The sequence below is a fragment of the Pinus tabuliformis genome, chromosome 6 (assembly GCF_031772625.1).
Source record: "Pinus tabuliformis cultivar Carrire ecotype Pingquan chromosome 6, CPIR1, whole genome shotgun sequence".
NCBI lineage: Eukaryota > Viridiplantae > Streptophyta > Pinopsida > Pinales > Pinaceae > Pinus > Pinus tabuliformis.
In genome coordinates this window covers 262,219,442-262,228,557 of record NC_142292.1, presented here as the reverse complement: position 1 = coordinate 262,228,557, position 9,116 = coordinate 262,219,442, and positions in this window count along the sequence as shown.

Below are 9,116 nucleotides of genomic sequence, written 5' to 3'. Positions count from 1 at the left end.
GATATTTTGAAATTTATTAAAATGAAGAAAATAAGGTTATTAAATATTATTTTATTTTATTTTATTTCTATATTTAAATAGTGGAAGGAATTGAAAGTATCAAAAGATAAAACTACAAATAAAATAAAATAATATAATATAATTAATAAATAAATAACTATCATTATCATTATCATTATGATTATGATTATGATTTTCATTAAGTCAGTGTTTCTTTAAGAATAATTAAATTACCAAATATGATAAAGTTATATTTTTAATTATTGAGAGTGGGTATGTAAAAAGAGAAGTTTTTTAACTTTTTTTTTACAAATTTTTAAGTAAAAATAATTTGAGTCATTTAAATTTTAATATTTTAACTTGATTTTCATATATATCCAATATTTTGTAAACAAATTATGCAGTCAATAATCTGGGTCTTTTAAAATTTAATATTTTAACTTGATTTTCATATATATCCAATATTTTGTAAACAAATTATGCAGTCAATAATCTGGGTCTTTTAAAATTTAATATTTTAACTTGTTTTTCATATATATTCAATATTTTGTAAACAAATTATGCATTAACTTTCACACACATATATGGGAATGGGTAGTTTAAACAAAGTTTTTTGAGGCAAGGTTTGTTAAGGAGTTTTTATTATTTTTTCTTAACCATGGTGGTCCACTAAGTCGTTGGAATGATATGGGCTAGGCCTAGGATCAAACCTTCTTGATGCCACTATACCACCAAGGGTGTATCTAATTTTCCTGTAACATGAATATACCAAGAATATATGACTTAACAAGAACCAAGATGTACCATATTGACTACGAACAAAGTAACTCCCTCAGGCCGCATATTCCTCTAGCCTCATTGCAACAGGCTTAGCATGTCATTCACGGAATAAAACATGGGTAGGGAGGGAGATAACATCCCGCGTTAACCACTCATCCTACTGTTACCTAACTAAGGAGATTTTAATTTTATGCTTCATTATTAATTGCTATTGTGGCTAGTATTTGAGCTACCTTCCCTTTCAACATTTAGAAGAAGAAGAAGGGGGGAATTCCATGAGGTTTCCTTGGAAATATAAATATATTCCAAGGAAAGAGTGAAGATCAATTAATGCAACAAATATTAATGACAAGGAGACAATTAATCCATTTCCTTGCAAAACACTCTTTTATTCTTCAAAAATTATGGATGGACCGTCGATTGAGCACTAGTTGTAGGAGTAGTCATTGATGCATTCCCTTAAAACTAAGCCTATCAACTCTTGGTAAAAACATTGTAGAGAAGCCCATGGAATGTTTTTACACATTTATGAATGGCATAGCTAATAGACCAATGTGCATGGCATGCCTAGTGCACTTATTAGCATAACTTAATGTGCCTCACCTACAAGGATTCTAATCAAGCACCTATTGGAATTATTTTTCCTCGTGCTCAAGAATTTAATTGGCAATGAAATTATTAGTACTTGTTATCCCTAATTTTTGCAAGATGGAAATACCTATCACAAGGGAGGTTTGAACTTTAATGGGGATGATAATAACTTTCGTTCTTGACGCCTAATCAACCTATACTTTTGGAAATGCATCGTCCATTCTTAAGCACTTAAGTGGGAGTGAGATTTGCCTTTTCAAGCATAATCAATCCACAAAGCATCAATCATGTCACAAGAAGGATTTGAATTTGAATGAGAAGGACAACAATTCTCTAGTATTTGTGTGTGTGTGTGTGTGTGGCCCCAAGGATTAACATAATTAACTAAACCATCTTCCCAAGGAATGTTGCATATAAGGAGGCCATAGGTAACGAGGTCCTATTTGAGTCCCTTAGGGTCACTAATTATTATTTTGGTTGACACTTGAATCATCCTCCATTCAACTACTATAAAGAGGTGTGGGTAATCTCACAAGGTCTTCATTGTAAATGTGTTTATGTATGCAGGCATTACACAAGATTCCATTTTACGTCTGTACGCATGTGCACAAATGTGCATGCATGCACCAAAAAACTCTTGTGGGTTAGCACAAATTTTTCATGGGAAAGACATATTGGTGAGGAGGTCATGAACTCAAATACATGTGGGTCTCTCATAGTTAGGCATGTGCATGTTTTGTAAATAGAATTTACGTTTAAAAATGCAAGTGTTTACATTGATTATTCAAGGAAAATAAGCATGTGGTGTGTTGGAAAAATGGGAGGATGTTTCCTACAGGGGGTTTAAATCCATTTGTGACCACAAGTGAGGTGAACATAAAAGGTATCATTATCTAGTTATAACCATTAGACTTGAGCTTGACTGCGACGATATGCGATGATGTCCCAATATAGTTGACAAGAAAATGACTAATTTTTAAACATGTTTTATAGACCTAAACTCAGCTCAATCAATTCAACTATTTTACAAGGTGTATTACCAATGGGGAAACCATAACTTCATAAGTAATAAGTTCAAATAAGGTTTATTCCGTTGAGATTTTCTTGCATGCTTGCAATGAGCAATTGGCACCATCCTTCATCTAGATATTTTAGGAGAGACAAAAGAATCCCAATTGGCACCATCCTTCATCTAGTTCTTGTACCTTATTGAAATTCTTAATGAACCATCAAATTCTTTGAACAAGTAGTGAAAATGATAAAAAAAAATCATAATAAAAGGATCTAAGGATGAAGATCTCTTATGATTGCAAAGGAAAGCTCAAGTAGCATACCATAAATATATTTTCTAACTTAGACGTTAAATATAATGTAAAATATTGGGACCAAAATATTAGGGGTGGAAATAATAAGGGGTAAAAAAATGTTGCAAATGAATTGGTACTTACAATATTTGACTAAAATAGTTGAAAGTTTTATTTGGAAACATATATTATAACAAAGTATTAACATTTAAACTTCAAGAGATAGAAACAAAATTAGGGGTATTCTTTAATACCCCACATATGCATGTGATATGTCATATATTTATTGAGTTAAATCCTATGCTGTGGTATGTAGTTAGTGGTTGACATTGTCATTCCAAGGAAAGTTATGGAATCATACAAAGGCTATGGTTGTAAGGGGAAATGAATTGGTTTTACCATTTTTCAAAAGTGCAATGTTAGGGGAAGGTTTTCAAGATCCATTCTAATCGGGTATTTTATGTTCACCATCAACTCATGAACATTGGTAGTTAATACCACCATCCGTGTAGGATTCCAAGGAAGATGAGGCAATTTCACAAAATTATTTCTTAGGAAAAATAAAATTACAGGTAGGGAGGGAGGGAGAGGCAGGGTTATTCTTTAATATATGTAGGGAAAATGGAGGATGATGAAGCAAGATGGGATTTGGTGCTTTTTAGAAAGTGCTCAAAAAGGAAGAAGAAGTGATTATTCTTTTGTGACTACCTTAAAACATTTTTTATGTAGAATATATTTGAGAGAGAGAGAGAGAGAGAGAGAGAGAGAGAGAGAGGGAAAATGAAAGATGATGAAGCAAGATTAGATTTGGTGTTTGCTAGAATGTGCTAAAAAAGAAGAAATAAGTTATTATTCTTACGTTCCTACCTTAAAACATTTTATTTTTCTTATGTGAAATGGATTTTCAAGGGTGCAAAGGAATTAGCTTACAATGCAATGATCATATACTTTAATGGCCCAAACCCTTCCTCTCAAAGTGAGGCCATATGAATGGCTCTACATGGGTAAAAGTGATGAAGTGTAATATTAGTATCTCTTCTCTATATAGAGGGTTTATACTTTTATGTTCAAGAATTTCAAAGATAAGGAAAATTTTCTATTGGAAGGTCCATGCTTTTATATGAGCTCGGGCTTGGTTTTACAACCATGGTAGGACTCATTAAGTCCATTTGTGTGTGAAGAGATGAGATATTCATCTATCTTAGGCTATCCAATTTTCCTCTTCATTATTTTAATTTAAGGGTTTTATATGATATATGAAATAAACTAGGTTCCTTCAAAGACCTACCATTAGAAACACCAGAGAGAGAAGTACTCTCATATTGGTAAGGATGTCCATAAACATGGGTCTTATTAGGCATATTATTACTAAATATGGATACCATGAGAAACTCCAAATATCAGAATACAAAAATCATATGTTTAAATGTAGATATTATCATAAATAAACATGTTATTCATCCTTTCCCTTTAAATGGGAATTCCATGTAGAAAAGGAATATCCTTTCAAAATCAATGAGGGTAGTATTCATGTTGGGGAAGTAAACTTGAAATTTGGTAGATGTGATTACAAAAAAATACATTTAGAGTATGGAGTGTCTCCCATCACCTTGTTAGGGTCTCTACCCATCGTATATAGATTTAGAAGACAATGGTGGTATGCAAGATGGGAAGGATCAATCTTTAGAAGTGTGTGGGAGGGTTTATGTATTAATACATGGTGTTGCTTCCCAAAAAAATACTTTTTATGGGAAGCTCCATCAATCCATGGAAAATATCATATTGTTGTCAATCTCAAAATGAATATCTATAGATCCAATTTTCCTTGAGTTATCTAGGAGACCCATCTCCTTTAGCTCTCAAAGGAAATGTGGATGCTCACTTCTAATGAACACTCTAGTCATGAGAACATCAATCATCTCAAAGTTTGTTTCCTTAGCTTTAAACTCAATGGAGAATGCACTATATGAAATGAGCCCAACTACATTTTCTATATCATAGGTAAGTATACTTTGAGGGCTTGATCCATATTTCCTACTAAGCATTGGGACTCCTTACCTAAATCTAAGTCTTAAATAAAGTAGTGTCAAGGGATGTAAAAGATTTATGTTCATTTGATCTTAAATTTTTCCCTTATCTATATTAGGTACAAGATGGGTCTTATTTGTTTATATCTTATTTATGCAAACTCATTTTTAATCTCATTCATGAAAAAATGTTTTCCCGTTTTATGCATCCTTTTTGGTTGATTTATGATTTGATATGTCTCTAAAGCTTCCATAGATCGGTACCTAGATTAGCACTAAATGAATCCTCTCTTGATGATCATGTCATTGTACACACTATGTTCATTTTTCTTCTGTTCGCACATTAATGAAATCAAGTGGAAATATATATATATATTTCAAGGAACATTTCATGGGAGCTCCTCTTTGTTAAAATACCTAGATGGAGGATCTAGTATCAACTTCCAATAGTAAGAGTGGTTAGGAAAGTTAAGGGGCTATGTTAGATTTGAGAATGTGAGCTAATATGAACTTCACATCAATAACATTCATTCGAAAATTGATTCAATTGATTGAGATAACACCTAAGGATATTAATATGTGTGTCTATGCGCACATGCGCATCTATTTATATGTATTTTTATACGCATGAATAGACTAGAGGAAATTTATGAGTTAGGAAATTTCCTCCATATTAATGTCGGTAATGTTATCTCCAAAATGACCCATTAAAAAGTGAAAATGGAAAAAATTGTTCAATTTGAATGTAAAAGTTTAAAGCTATTATTTATCAACTCCTTTGTATCACAAATTTTACAATCTATCATCCTAAAGTGTTTTTAGGTTAGTTAAGAAATCGGTTTCATTACAGAGGCTATGCATGTTGGTTTTAATGTTAAAAATATTTATTTTATCTATTACCATCATAATGTTCAAAAATATTTTATATCAACAAAGTAGTATTAATAAAATATTTGTAGGTTTTGAACTTCCTTTTTTTTTGTAAGCTTAGGAGTACTACATCTTAATCATGTCCAATATATCGCCCCAATCAGGGTAAGGAATTGAACTGGTGACTTCACATCAAGGAGTACCCTAACAGAGCACTTGATCATTGTCTATCGAAAACATGATGGACTTGTAGGTTTTGAACTTCTACTTATTAATAATTTCATAAATATTACAAGTAACAACAATAAACTTCATAATGATACAATATTTGATAATATTGTACTAGTAATTCGATTTTCCTTCTTTCTATGTTTTAATAGACAAGACACACATAATCTTGAGCATAACATCCCTTGAGCTTTTGTTGACTCAAATTAGAAATTATATTTGTATTTAAAATGAAAAATCGTGAATGTAAAAACTTTAATTAAATAAGATAAGATTTTAAACCATATTACATTTAAAAATTATGTAGGTAATACAATCTAGCATAGTTATAAGCTTGTAGGAGTCTTCTCATATTTTCTTTAGAACATGAAGTATCCCATATACATTTTTTTTGTGATTCCACACTTATGGTTAATTGGATGAACAATATTCAGTCTTGTCGTGATATCAATCTTGCACCTCTTTTGGAAGACTCTCTACATTTGAAAAATTGATTTACCTCATTCTTGTGTCATCATCTCTACAAGGAGCGGAATCGAGATGCCAATAGTATTTCCAAAGTAGGTTTATATAGAGCTCGTGGAATGTGGTAGATCAGAGAAGAACGAGAGGGTACTATTTAATCATATTTCGACAGGCATTTTTGGGATCCTCATACTCAGTCAATCAGGGGCCCACAATAACCAACTCTTTACATGAGTTCTATTCACAAATTCTCTTGTTGATCTTTTTCTTATAATCCATATTTTTTCTTGTAAAATCAATCATATTTTACGATACTGATGTTTTCAATGATCCATGAGTAGGGGAAAATGTTAAGAAATCTAGGGCTACATAGTTAAGGCTTCTCATTAATTTAATTTCTCTTTTACTTGACAATTTCTTGTGACTAGTTATTTCTTCTTCTTCTTTGTTATTACATTATTACCATCAAGACAATTTAAAAAACTTAAAAGACAATAAGGGAACACAAGAGATAGGTGCTCAGTCAGGGAAAAACCCCTAAGGAGGGGAAAACCTAGTCAAAATTGTTCCTTAGCATAATCAAAATAAGATTGAGACCATCCTAGACCTTGATCTAATCCTTTCTCCACCCATCAAGCCAACCTTTCTATTGGAGTAGAATTCTTCCAAAACGTGTTCTTTAAGGACAAAGACTTCAAATTTTTCTGTCATGTTTTCATTTCATCTCCTGCAATTATAGATACTTCATATCAGTAATAGACTTTGACCTACTTCTTTTTTATTACTTCCATAGGTAGCTAATCCTCATAACTTCAACGAGCTTCTTTTCTTCAACAAGTTACAGATCAAATATGATAGCCAATATTCAAAGGTTGAATTCTCCTTTATATATATATGGTCTTCACAAGGTGGATGAGTTCCTTCATAAGGCTAACTAGACATCTTATTTGAGGTTGGCTAGAAGTGCTCAAGGTCGACTGTTATGAAACCAACTCAAGAAAAGAGAGAAAAGATAGATCAACGCCTTAGAATTCAGCCTCTTCGAGGGGGCAACCTCCTTTACATTACATAAATGAACAATTATTGGATGATACAAATGAAAATACCTCCTTTCTATATATAGGAGTCTAAGTGGTCCCAATACAATCAAAGCCTACATAACAATAATATTGTAGGGCACAACAGTAACAATGGTGGGCTTCTATGTGGCATAATAGTAACAATATGGGCACTACATGGGTACATCAATATAATAAGTGGGTTATACTAATAACAATAAGGGGTTACACTAGTAGTATAGGGGCCTAACATGCCCCTCTCCTTCAAAAAGCGTTGTCCTCAACGCTTGAGTAGTTCTTGATGCTTCTATATAAAATTCTTGTCCTCCCATGTGGAATATTCAGCGGGTAAGTTCTTCCACTTGATGAGATACTCTGAAATTGATCGATTTCGTAGCTATCGGGTTCTTGTTTCTGTGACTGCTCCAGGTTCCAATATTGTTTTTCCTTCCTCTTCAATTTCTGGCAATATTGCTTGAATTGGGATCTTTTGCAACTTTTGAATAAGTGGCCATACTTCTTCGTTCTTCTTCCATTCATCCGTTGCTTCGTTTATCCAATTTGGTTGGATAATATAAATAGCACAAAACAATGCTTCCACATCCTCATCCTTGAAGCGTCTTCCCATTCGGTAAGGTCGCCATTTTTTAAGTGCATGTAGTATTGCCAACATTTCCTTCTCATAAATAGCTTGCTTGAGATGTAGCAGTAAAAATACCCAATCACTCACATCAAAACATTTTTCACTACGATGTTGATCTACCTGTTGTTTCATTTGATTTTGCATCGAAGTGGCGTTATCCTTTAAAAGTTGGAGAACTTGTTGTTGATGCTCGATATGATCTTTCTCTACTTGAACCTTTTTCTTCTTGATATGTCCTTCTATCTTTTGAGGAGTGGTAATTTCTTCCAGTCCTTTACAAGATATGGTCGGATTCATTTCTTGATGCTCGATGTGATCTTTCACTTCTTGAACATTTTTCTTCTTGATGTGTCCTTCTATCTTGATAGTTTGAGGAGTGGTAATTTCATCCATTGAATTACAAGATATGGTTGGATTCATTTCTTCTTTCTCGATGTGATATTTCACTTCTTGCACCTTTTTCTTCTTGATATGTCCTTCTATCTTGAGAGTTTGAGGAGTGGTAATTCTTGCCAATGCTTTACAAGATATGGTCTGATTCATTTCTTCTTTCTCTGGGGTGGTGTCCTGACGTATATCCTCTTCTTTTGATGTTTCTTGATCCTTTTCTTCCTCCTCTTCATATTCTATGTAAAATAATTTCTTCTCAGCACACCTATGACCTTTAGTGCATTTTCTATCACAATTGTAACAAAGCCCTTTTTCTCTTTTTTCTTCCAATTGTTGTGGTGTAACCCTTGTAGGTTGTGGAAGGCTGGGAGAAACAACACTTCCATCTTTATAGTTGTGAGGGGTATGCTTCCTGGTTTCCATAATTTTGCTTTCCACTATGTCACAAAGCCCTTTTACTCTTTCCAATTGTTGTGGTGTTGCTCTAAAGAAGGTGTTTCTCTTTATATCCTCATAATGTGCTATCATCTCCTCCATGAAAATTGACCACGTAACAAGTTTTTTACGAGAACAAAGCCCTTTGTACCATAAAAATTGATCTGGTTCTAAATATGAAGATGCAATACATACCTTTTGTAACAGTTGTACACCATGTATATCAAAATATTGCTCCATCTGAAGTATCCAATTTACCGGATCCTTGCCATCAAACTTCCTCATCTTGCTTTTTCTTGATTTTAGGAGCTCTACCTTGAAACGA